Source organism: Notolepis coatsorum, assembly GCF_963971535.1.
Source record: "Notolepis coatsorum genome assembly, chromosome: 17".
Taxonomy (NCBI): domain Eukaryota; kingdom Metazoa; phylum Chordata; class Actinopteri; order Aulopiformes; family Paralepididae; genus Notolepis; species Notolepis coatsorum.
Window position 1 is genome coordinate 42,978,681 of NC_140181.1, and position 13,736 is coordinate 42,992,416.

The window sequence follows — 13,736 nt, forward strand, 5'->3', positions numbered from 1 at the left end:
GAAGAGTGATTTCAAATCAATACTATGAAAACCTTAACCTCTACTACTGACATTCACTCACAAGTGTCGACATAACAGATGGATTTCGTTCTGAATTAAGCTTAGTCTCAGGATTTATATGACTTTGCTCACTAGTAGTAGGCTCTCGTCCCTCTGCTTGGCCAGGTCCCTTTTTGGGCTGGGATGTTTTTGGGAGAGCTGCAGTGCAGTAACGTGCTATATGGCCCCTCTGATCACACCGAGAACATATAGGCTTTCCATCAGGAGCTCTTCTAAATCTAGATGGAGGTTGAGCCCCACCCTCCTGTTTGAAGGGCTGCAATGCTTTCATTAGCACATCCAATTGTCTCTGTTAATAAATAATAATAGATCCAATTTCTATAGTGCCTTTCATAGAACCCAAGGTTGCTTCACAATCAAGACAAAAAATAGGGCTAGGGAAGTAGGGAAAAAAGGGGGATGAGGGCAGGTAAGGGATAATGGACCTAATCTAATCTAAATTAACTGATGGGGAAAAGCCTTGGTGAAGAGGTGTGTTTTAAGAGCAGTTTTGAAGGTGTCCAGGGTTGGGGCGTTGTGGATTTCGGGGGGAGGAGAGAGTTCCAGAGGGTAGGGGACGCCACGCTGAAGGCTCTGTCCCCGAAGGTCCGTAACCTGGTGCGAGGGATGGAGACTAGGAGACCTAGATCAGAGGATCGTAGGTTCCGGGATGGAGTGTGCTGGTGGAGGAGATCAGACAGGTATCGGGGGGCGAGGGCATGGAGGGACTTGTAGGTGAGGAGCAGGAGTTTGAAAGTGATGCAGAACTTGACATGGGAGCCAGTGGAGGTGGATGAGGGTGGGGGTGATGTGCTGCCAGGGTTTGGTGTGAGTGAGAACCCTGGCAGCTGAGTTCTGAACATACTGGAGCCTGTCCAGGGCTTTGCTGGGTACCCCGAACAGGACTCCGTTACAGTAGTCCAACCGGGAGGTGATAAATGAGTGGATCAGGGTCTCAGCCACAGAATCTGAGAGTGAGGGTCGGAGACGGGAGATGTTTTTGAGGTGGTAGAAGGCAGACTTGGTGACGGATTTGATGTGGGAGTGAACTGAAAGTGTGGAGTCAAGGGTGACGCCCAGGTTACGGACTTCGAGAGACAGGGAGATGGAACAGCCGTCAACGTGGAGGAGGAGATATCCAACCTTCCGGAGCAGTGCCTTGGGGGCCACAACCATGAGCTCTGTCTTTTTGCTGTTCAGTTTGAGTAGTTTGGTTGACATCCAGGTTTTTATGGCGTGGAGGCAGTTGACTATGGACTGTAGGGGGAGCTGGGAGGATGGTGAGGTGCTGAGATAGAGCTGAGTATCATCAGCTGTTGAGCCTCAATGAGGGCTTTCAGTTCAGAATAACTTGATTTATTTTCAATTGGCTCGCAGGACACTTGTGCCTGGTCTTCATTAAAAAACGGAGGGGAGTGATTATTGTCCACTGAGGGTTCACACAAATTTTGTCTCGTAATCTTATACTCAGACCATGGTCCTTGACCCCCTCACAAAATTGGTCATGCAGGTCTCTTTGGGACTTAGGCTTAGCCTGTTCGTCTGTTTTAACAATCTGATCCATTTGGGACATAAGGGCATGGGAATAGTCCAACAATGACTCCCCCTCACGTTGTTTGCGGTTAAAAAACCTGCGCTGAAGAGAGATTAGAGAGTGTGACCATCCATATACTTCTCTCAATATCTGAAATATACCACCAACAGTCTCTCTCTCTTGTTTGGGAAGATATTTAACCTCTACCCGGGCTGCCCCTTCTAAATGGTTATACACACAATTAGCTTTTTCTTTCTCAGACGATTTCAACTGGATATGGTTCTCAATCAGTTCAATCCATTCTTCCAGGGTAGGAGAGTCTGTGTAACGGAGGTACCGCAGTATATCCACAGTAACGATGGTACAAGTAGTTCAGTGGCTGTGGATGGTAAGCGGTACTGCAAGTAAACTCACTCCCCAGAGGCATCCAGACCCGGAAGCAAGAAGTGAATTCACTTCTTGCTTAGTGGTCTGTGATGCCGCCCGCGATGCGGGCGTCCGGGGTTCAACTCCCACTCAGGGCGATCCCTTAACAGGGGTCGAATCGACTAAAAACACAACGCAGACAAGATCACACCAGCTACATGTGGTGCCGTGACCCGGATGCCCTGGGTGGAGTGAGTTTAGGGGGGTGAGTGTAACGGAGGTACCGCAGTATATCCACAGTCACGATGGTACAAGTAGTTCAGTGGCTGTGGATGGTAAGCGGTACTGCAAGTAAACTCACTCCCCAGAGGCATCCAGACCCGGAAGCAAGAAGTGAATTCACTTAAATCAAATCAAATCAAATTTATTTATAGGGCCCGACAACACACGTTAATGTCCCCATGGGCCGTACAGGTCTTCTTTAAACAAGTTAAGAAGACAACATAACAATAAGTCAAGAACAGAACAAGAACACCATAGGGTCCAAACATTCTTCAAACTTCTTGCTTAGTGGTCTGTGATGCCGCCTGCGACGCGGGCGTCCGGGGTTCAACTCCCACTCAGGGCGATCCCTTAACAGGGGTCGAATCGACTAAAAACACAACGCAGACAAGATCACACCGGCTACATCTGCATTATCCAGATTGCCAGAGAATTTGGGTACCTCTGCTGGATGTAAACCAACCGTGTTCCCCCTTGAGTCTCTGCAGGTGGCTCCACATTGTCCCCAGTGCTGCTCGAAGCTCCTGGTTGAACTGCTGGATGCAGTCTCTACAGCTCCTGCTCCAACTCCTGTATGCGCTGCGCCATGTCTGCTGTCTCCATGGCCTATGAGAGCTGCTGAGAAGACAACAATGGCCCTGGATCCTCTCTGCTGCATGGCCCTGGCCCACTGCTGCTCTTGCCGTTTCACGTGCTCAAAAACAAATAAGGGAAAAAAACATGTAATCCGCTTCCCCCATGAAAAGATGACTGCTTACTTAGCTAGGACTACTGACTATGCCAAATGTTACACCCGCTAAGTTCCTAGCTTTAAGAAAGACACTGAGAGTGTAGGTTAAATTAACAATAGTATTTATTCCATAAAACTGGTGGACAACAATACTTTAAGCCCACATCAACCTCATGTCAGGAACCCCAATCAGGGTTGACCGGGCAGGGTTTGATTCACGGCAACCTGGTGATACTTCACACAATGAAGGAGAATGATATCAAACATAAATACCACTTCACAAAATGAAGAAAAGAGATATCAAACATACGGAAAACTTCTCACAATGAAGTAAAGAGATATCAAACTTCTCACAATGAAGTAAAAGGATATCATAACACTCGGTGATTCAACTCATCAAACATTGGCACATGTGTGCATAACCACTGCATCCATATAATATGGCACACTAAGCCTGCCCGTATCTGTGTCTGAGAGAGGTACCTTGTACATGGGTTGGCGTTATGGTGGGGGGGAAACGGACACACAAATAAACAAACAAATGTAGAGAAAGAAAACTAGACATAAATATAACTACAAAACAATCAACCAAAACGTGTTTCACGGCAAGAGCAGCTGGACCACTGGTGCTCTGCCGGAAAACAAACACAACACTATTAAAAACACTTTATTATTAAAACAATAACACACATAATTATTAGACAACATTAAATGCTAAAACAAGGTGCTGCATTAAAATACCTGGTACGTCGTGGTCCTATCCTACCGACTACCTTCAATCCCGCTGGGAACCAGGCAAGTGATCTGGAACATAAACACTCCATGTCACAACCCACCCAACCCACACGTGTATGTGAATCAACTCAGACTACCATTGACCTCATCCTGACCTCTGACAAGTCCAAGATCTCCAATAAAGGGGTTATAGCATGCAGGTTAAGTGATCATTATATGATAGTCTGTACCCGCAAAAAGCTAAAACAAAAGGCCGGCTGTCACAAAACAGTCACATCTAGAGACCTCAAAACCTACTCTAGCGAGGCCTTTAACCTTGAACTGGAGAGACTGGACTGGTCAGATGAGCTCAATGGTACACTGGTTGAAGAAACATGGCTTGGTTTCAAAACCAAATTTTCAACAATACTAAACGACATGGCCCCCCTAAGAACCACCAGGGTAAAGGCCCTCCCATAGTCAAGCAGACTGTACGCGGACTGGACTCAGCGGAGGTCCACTGGACTCTTTGAGCTTTCATAGTCGATCGGACCTCCACGGACCAATTTCCTACATGTCACGCGCCAGTTTACACAATTGTCCCCACGCTGTTCAACTTCTGTCATGTCGTCGTCATCCGATGTCAAAATAAAGAGTATGTTATCTCCGTTTCCAATATTTCGATAATAAAACGGGCAGTTTTACGCACTTGAATAACAGGTATATAGGCTTGAGGTGGACAGCGCGTGGTGCTGAAATGACAAACACGCATTGCATGAAATAAAAGCACCAGTTTTATTTCAAAATATTGGAAACAGAGATAACAATATTTCGAAATAAAACTGGCAATTTTACACACTTCATTTAGAAAAGCCATTCAAACATCTCTCTTGGCACAGAGCGAGTGGTCAGAGTAAAATGCAGATCGGCGTCACATTAAATGCAGTTCGATGTCAACCAAAACGCCGAGCAGCGTTTTGTGTGACACCAAGTCAGCGGCGCGGATGTCCGCGCGTCAGAAAATTGGGCCGCTATGAAAACCAGAGACAAATAATGCTCTGAGTTTCGTAAAAGTCAGTCAAAGCTTACCAAAAGCACGAGCAGTGAACTCCAAGCCCACGTGACTGAATTCAAACTGGAAAGAAACAGACTAATAAATGACGTAAACTCCATGATCAAAACTGCAAAAAATAATTTCATCAATGACAAAACTGAGGAAAACAAAAACAAACCACGTGAACTTTGGAAATTACTCAATAATCAACTAGGAACTTTGGAAATTACTCAATAATCAACTAGGCTGCAGTAAAAAACTTAAAACCAGATTCTCAAACATAAACATAAAGACGGACAACACGCTCATCACAGACAAGCTGGATGTAGCCAATTACTTAAACACTTTCTTCACAAACATAGCCACAACACTGGTAAACAAACTACCCTCCCACTCAGGGCATTATGGGGTAGAACACATACTGTATAGTAGCATACTACAAAAACCTAGGGGTCCGCAAAGACGACTTCAAACTGGAAATGGTAACAACAGATGAGGTACTCAAAAAACTGAGCGCCCTCCAACCTAACAAGGCCACTGGCCATGACAACATCCCCTCCAAATTCCTCAGAGACTCAGCAGCCGCCATCACCCCAGTCATCACACACATAATAAACCTCTCCATAAAACAGGGACACGTCCCCAAGGACTTCAAAATTGCGAGAGTGACCCCTCTGCACAAAAAGGGCAGCAAATTAGACCCAGGCAACTACCGCCCTGTTTCTATTCTTACCTCCATCTCGAAAGTCATGGAAAAAACTTTCTACAAACAGGTCGAAAAGTACCTTGCGGAAAAAAATTTAATTAACTAATTCATCTGGCTTCAGGCAAATACTGCGGCATGGTCATGCTGGACCTACAAAAGGCCTTCGACACTGTCAATCACTCCATTCTAATTGACAAGCTAAAAGCAATTGGTTTTGATAGTCTATCAGTGAGCTGGTTGCAATCCTACCTTGAGGGGAGAACAGATGGTGGAGGTAAACGGTACCCTATCCCCCCCCCCCTCACAGTGAGCTGTGGTGTTCCACAAGGAAGCATACTAGGACCGCTACTGTTCCTAATTCATGCAAATGACATGTCGTCAGCTTGTGACTGCAACTTGTTCTTGTTCGCGGACGACTCAGCCCTGCTGGTCTCTGACAAGAACAAGTTACAGGTTGAAAAAGCCCTCAGCTGTGAACTCGGCAGAATCTGCACCTGGCTCGCTGATAACAAACTATCATTACACCTGGGTAAAACAGAGTCCATTCTCTTCGGATCAAATAACAAACTCGGCAAGACCGACGGCTTCTCAGTTACAGTGGGTGACAATATTGTCACAAGGAAAGATGAAATTACATACCTAGGTTCCATCCTAGAGGCAAATCTTTCCTGTGACAAAATGGCATCCAATGTAATCAAGAAAGTCAACCAACGCACTCGATTCTTGTACCGGATCTCCTCTCTGGTAAACAAGAATACCCTGAAGACTCTGGCAGGAGCACTCATTCAAGAGTACTACGTATGCTTGCACATCATGGTACCAAAGCACCTCAAAGGCGCTAAAAACAAGATTACAAACATCACAAAACAGACTACTACTTGACCTTACTCCTAGAACCCACCTCACCCCTGCCCACTTTGACTACCTAGGATGGCTTAGAGTAGAAGACAGAGTACAGCAACTTGCAATGGGCCTGGTCTACAAGATACACTACACGACTAAGATACCCATGTACATGTCAAAATACTTCCCAAAGGTCAGTGAATACCACGACCACAACACCAGAGGGAGCTCCACAAATTATGTCAAACCCAGATCCGGCTCAAACAAGGGACTAAACACATTTCGCAATTATGCCACATCAATGTGGAATGCCCTACCCAAAGCTGTAAACTTTAAAGGAATGTGAATCACTACCCACTTTCAAAATCACTCTCAAAGAACACCTACGGGAGACTGCAATTCGAAACTGGCCCCTGTAAATGTCCTAACCCAACCCCCTCCAATGTACAGTAAATGACCTAACCCAAGAATACACGAGACCCTCTTCTTAGAACCAAGTATGGTTTTGTCGATATTCCAATGTACAGTTTTGCTTGTACAGTTGTACAGTTCCCCCCCCCCCCCCACCCACCTACAATGTACAGTTCCCCCCCCCACCCCCTCCAATGTACAGTTTCTACGTCAAATGTATATACTCTCTTTTTTAGACTCTTTTTGTATCACAAACAGTACTGTATTTGCAAATCTGGTATGTCATAAATGTATAGATGTAGCAGTACTGTCTATCTGTATGTCGTGTATGTCATATATGTTATGATGAATTGAAAATGGGGGACCCTGATGTAAACAAGATGAAAGTATTTCTCTGGTCTGCATCCCCTTAACAATTGTGTGTATTGAGCTGTACTGTACCCATTCTGCAATCTGTTAATAAAGTTCTTCAATCAATCAATCAATCAATCAATCAATCAATCAATCAATCAATCAATCAATCAATCAGTGAGGTGTGCACCTGCCTCACTGCACCGTCCTTTCTCATCGACGCCACCCGCCACACATGCAATAGACAACCTCCCCACCTTTGTTTCCCGTCTCAAAACACATTCATTCTGGCATACTCATGTAGTATATTTTTTATAGGTTATTAATGGTTATTAGACATTATTATAGTATAATCAGAATGGCCAGTTGACAGCAGACAATAATGTGGATTTAGCCATCTGTCCTAACGGCTGGAACCAAAGCTCACTCAAAAATACAGGTTCCCCAGAGAGAGAGCCCCCACTAGGAGGTCATAACCAGTTGATTAGGGTGTGACTGAATGACCTTTTGTTACTAGACTGAGGAACACACTACACACTACTCTCTCATAGACACACACACTCTCACATACACACACTAGACTCTCTCATACACACACACTCTCACATACACACACTACACACTACTCTCTCACACACACTCTCCCATACACACACTACACTCTCTCATAGACACACACACTCCCACACACTACACACACACTCTCTCTCACATACACACTATACTCTCTCATAGACACACACACTCTCACATACACACACTACACACTAGACTCTCTCTCACACACACACACACACACACACTCTCCCATACACACACTACACACTAGACTCTCTCATAGACACACACACTCCCACACATACACACACTAGACTCTCTCATAGACACACACACACTCACATACACACTACTCTCTCATAGACACACACTCTCACATACACACACTACACACTAGACTCTTTCATAGACACACACACTCTCACATACACACACTACACACACACAGAGACACACAAACACAGAAACTCTGTAAGTGAGGCTCTGACAAACCCTGCCCTGACCACAAGACCATTGTTGATTGAAGCCTGTTGATCAAAGGCTGTGTGACTCAGACCAGGGGCCCTGTTTCTCGTACCTGGTTCAACTAAGTCGATCAAGATGTCATTATCCAGATTCAGTTAACCCGATGTTTGAAGCCGGGATTTTCCTGTTCCTCGAAGGTGGATTCAGTCTCGTTAACTCGATTCAGACTTGAGACCCAGGCTAAGTGCGCGCGGCCGTGTGGTAAATTCCCAAACCATAGATCTCATGATTAACTAATGTGTAGAAATACTTGGCCCTCAAAACAATAATTCATAGATTGTGTGTGTGTTTACATAGACTGATTGTCATTGTGGCCACACAGGTCGATTTACATATGAAGTGAGTGGTCAAATGATTCTATCTACGACAGGAACCCAAGGGCCGTCTGCTATGGCCTGGGACAATGGGCTCTGTAAGATCAAAACAAAGACCAAAAGGTCACATAAACATGTTATCTCGCTGGAGTTTCCTGTCACACACACACAGAGACACACACAGACACATAGACACACACAGACACACACACACACACAGACACACACACACTCACACACTCACACACACATAGTCACACACACACACACACACTCACACACACACATTTTCACATACACATCCACACACACACACACAGAGAAGATCACTATTGAAATCCTTAATTTAAGCTCCAAACAAGTAAAATATAATTAGGTTTGGTCATACTTAAATTAGGTAATTAGTTAATGTGCCTGTTCTGTTTTCATTTATGTTCAATTTGATTAATTGATGGTTTTATATTCTGATCTATTCGCTTCTATCCAGTTCTAATTTAATCTGTTATTCAGTTATATTCTATTCTAAAAGAATGATTAAAGTCAACAGACTTAGTGATAAAGAAATATATCTGTGTTTATGTGGGCAATTGTAATTCAAATATAGATAAATGGAAATGAAAATGATGCAATGTTTAAGGACAGTATATATTGTTGACTATAAGGACAGCCTCTGTTTGCAGTTATGTGAAGGGGGTTGGGCTATTAAGCCAAACCCCTATTTTTCAAATACCAGCTTAGCAGTCCTGTGATTGGAGCAAATAATGTGATGATGTCATCAACTCCGAGACACTGGGCTTTGGCTATAAAATCCCAGGTGTGATGGAGGAGAGGAACTCTGAAACAACAACCGACAGGACAAGACCTCACCTACCATCTCACCCATCTCAACCAAGGCAGCAGAAGGACAAAGGACTTTTTGGAGGGAAAACAGACTGCTTTGTTTTGTCAGCCAAGACAACAAAGACCATCAACAACTTATCAACTATCATTCTTTATACTGTAATATTAGTCTGGTTGTATTCACTCACGGCATAGTGTTTGTGATCACAACTATAGCATTTTCTTATTGTAATTTGTATACACTCTTAAACTTTGATTAAACAACTGTTATACTACTTTCCTCCTAAATTCCTTCTGCCTGCACCGCTCAGTTTGAACAGAAGTGATTCCCAGAGCTTTAAGGTATTGAATCACAACGCAGAGTACCAGCAAACAGGTTCTGGCAGAGCAGAACCGAAATAGCTTGGGAAATCCACTTCAGCCGCTTCAGGTGAAAAGCCAGCACGTATCGATGGCAGAGATCCTGATTCTCTAACGGCATTGATTGATTAATTGATTTAAAACTTTATTGACAGATTGCAATACGGCTCAATCGCCTCGCCGACAAGTTAAATGCGTTATCTATAGGCTAATTTTAAGTCCCTCATTACCTCAATCAATCAGATTATATTTCTTTAAACTTGCCTGCTGGATTGAATAATCAAATGAGATCTTGCTAGCGAAAATAATTAGTTAAACTGTTATACAGAATTACGATACGGCTCTCTTACCCATTGATTGATGTATAGTCGATCTTTAAGTTATTTCCACTGTGGTCTAACGGGTTGTTCTTTTGACTTTCACGCAGACGACCGGGGTTCGAAACCCGGTCTTTTCCTTCTTTTTGCAATATAGGAATAATTCAATTTGGTGCACGTTGAGAGCTATATAAAGAATGACATCCTCAATGCATGTAGATTTATAATATTTTAACTTAAAACCAGGCTACTTTGGCGTATAATCATTAATATTATATTCAAAAAAATTATATTGGAAACACGGGGTTTCGAACACCGGTCGCTGGGTTGGCAGGCTTGAGCACTACCGCTGCGCCACTGTGCCAGATGGGATAAATTCATTGTTTATACATTAATGAACGAGAGACCCGTGTTTAGAATATTCTTTATTTTGAATTAAGTTTTATTTCTTTATCCTCATTCATTAATGTGACGTCAACGGCTCATTCAATTTCTCAAATCCGTCAAACAGCGCATCTCATCAGACATCTTAATCCCAGTTACAATTAAAATAACCACGTCATAATGTGTACATCGCACCGAGCGAGCGCCACGGTATATATAACGTGCATTATTTAGGACAAAGTGAATTTAGTATCAGCATTTTGGGTCTATTTTACATTTCAAAAGCCCCCTCTGGACGAATGGAGCACAAAAATGTAATTCAGAATGGTATAATGCAGATCGTAGACTGTGGGAATAATTTCAGGAAACGGGCTGTCACTTTTTTGCGGGGGCGTGGCGATGGTTCAGGCTAACTTGAACTTAAACTCTGCTTTCGACCAGGCTCAAACTTTTGGATCTGTTGTCATGGTGATTTGGAAAATCCAGGTACGGGGAATCGGAAAGTCCGGCTTAAGTCAGAATTACCCGAAAGTTATCCGGCTAACTCAGTTATCCAGGTACGGGGAACGGGGCCCCCCTGGCTCATCTTGAAAATCTGGGCCAACAGTTTAGATATAAAAACGATGTCTGACCATTGCTAGGGACTCAGTCTAGTCGAGACTGTTGTCATGGAGGGACCTCTACTGTGCTGTGTAACCTGTGCCTTGTCTGCTGAATAAATCACCTTTTTCATGAATGTCTGAATTCTTCCTGGAAACCAGCGCTCTCACTCACAGAATCTACTTCACTCACTTACATTTTAAGTTTATTATAACTGCTCCCCTATATGTAACATTGTAATATTGTGTTTTTTACTGTGTAATTGTATTTGTTTTTAACCCTGTACGGCGACCTTGAGTGATTTGAAAGGCGCCTTCAAATAAAATGCATTGTTATTATTATTATTATTATTATTATTGTCATGGGGTCACTAAAATCAGAAGGGTTCTTCTTCAATGGGCCATGATACTGGGATTCCTAAAAGTTGACCAAACCACCTGCATCAAGAAAGAAAGGTTGAGTAAGCTGTCTGATGCCTTGCATCTGATTGGTAATACCATCTGGACACTATCACGTCGCATACGAGTCACTGGTCACATAATAATGGTGCATTTGGTCGGTCCTCATCAACTCGTAAAGTGACATCTCCTTAGCAAATGACCTCAATACCTTCTATGCGAGGTTTGATGCTGGTAATAACAACACCAGCTCACAAGCCTCGGCAATGGGGGGGGGGGGGGTCGGCTGCTGATGGAGGCGCAGTGTTCAGGGTAACAGAGCATGAGGTGAGGCGGACCTTTAAAAAAGTGAATATCAGGAAGGCAGCAGGTCCAGACGGCATCCCCGGCCGCGTCCTAAAAGTCTGTGCCGACCAACTGGCCCCAGTATTCACTGACATATTTAACCTGTCCTTAGAACAGGCTGTCATCCCCACCTGCCTGAAGAAGTCCACTATTATCCCTGTACCCAAAAAATCCAAGCCTGCTTGCCTCAACGACTACCGCCCTGTAGCTCTCACCTCCATAGCCATGAAGTGCTTCGAGAAGCTAGTAAAGGGCTACATCTGCTCCTCCCTCCCCATCAACATGGACCCCCTGCAATTTGCATACCGCCCCAACAGGTCCACGGAGGACGCCATATCCCATGTGCTGCACACAGCAGCATCACACCTGGACAAGAGGCAGGGGAACTATGTGAGAATGCTATTCATTGACTACAGCTCGGCATTCAATACCATAGTCCCCTCCATACTCATAGCCAAGCTCAGGGACCTGGGCTTGGGCTATGACCTCTGCCAGTGGGTCTTGGACTTCCTGACTGGCAGACCCCAGGTGGTGAGAGCAGGCAACTGCACCTCCTCATCCATCACCCTCAACATAGGGGCCCCCCAGGGCTGTGTTCTGAGTCCCCTCCTCTACTCCCTGTACACACACGACTGTGTGGCTCAGCGGAGTAGCAATACAATCGTCAAATTTGCTGACGACACAGTGGTGGTGGGCCTGATCTCTGCCAACGACGAGAGGGCCTACCTGGAAGAGGTCAAGGTCCTGGCGGGATGGTGCCAGGAAAACAGCCTCTCCCTGAACGTCAGCAAAACAAAGGAGATGATTGTGGACTTCAGGAGGTCGGGGGTCAAGGACTACAGCCCCCTCAGCATCGACGGGGCACCGGTTGAGAGAGTCAACAGCTTTAAGTACCTCGGAGCCTACATATCCGAGGACTTGACATGGACCACACACATTAACAGTGTTGTGAAGAAGGCACGACAACGCCTCTACTTCCTCAGGCGCCTAAGGAAGTTCCAAGTCAGCCAGAAGATCCTTAAGAACTTCTACTCATGTACAATAGAGAGCATCTTGACCGGCAACATCACCTCCTGGTTTGGGAATAGCACTGCACAAGACCAAAGCAGACTACAAAGAGTGACACGTTCAGCCGAACGCACAATTGGAGGGGGGCTCCCCACCCTCCAGAACATTTACTACAAGCGTTGCAAGGGCAAGGCTAAGAGAATCATTAAAGACTCCAGTCACCCGAACAACTGCCTCTTTGAACTGCTGCCGTCAGGCAAGCGATACAGGAGTCTCAAGGCGAGCACAGAAAGACTCAGAAGAAGCTTCTATCCCCAGGCCATCAGGCTGCTAAACGAACAATGAATGAACACTACACAACAACAACCACCAAACGCACATAGCACACACATCCACACGCACACACTCACTTTAAACAAACACACTGTAGCACCCACTCCACACACTTATAGCACACACCCACTTTAAACAAACACACTGTAGCACCCACTCCCCACACTTTATATTTATGGATGAAGGATTGCACTACAACTCGTACACCTTACTGTAAATTGTACCTAAAATTGTACCTCATCCCATTTCTGCTTTGCACTAGATAGTACTGTACATTAGTACACTGCATAGTATTGTGTATTGTATATTATATGGTAACTCAGAACATTGTACATATGTCTATACCGAACACTGTGACCTCATTTTCTTCTTCTAAATTCATGCTATATTATGTTATTATGTTATTTGATACTATCTTGTCTAGCACAGTCTCTGGAGCGTAACAGTAAGAAGCATTTTGTATGAAAGTATTCTGTACTTCTGTATGACAACTATTAAAGAACTTGAACTTGAACTTGTATCATGTGACCAAATAGTATCTAATGAGGTGATGGCATCCGGGTCTGCTAGTTAGGTCGTAAAGTCAGGACCAATCACTCACAATAACTGTCTGTAAATAAACAGTACTGTATATTTGTACTTGTATGTCATAAATGTCTGGATGTAACAGTACTGTATATCTGTATGTTGTGTATGTCATAAATGTTATGAATTGAAAATGGGG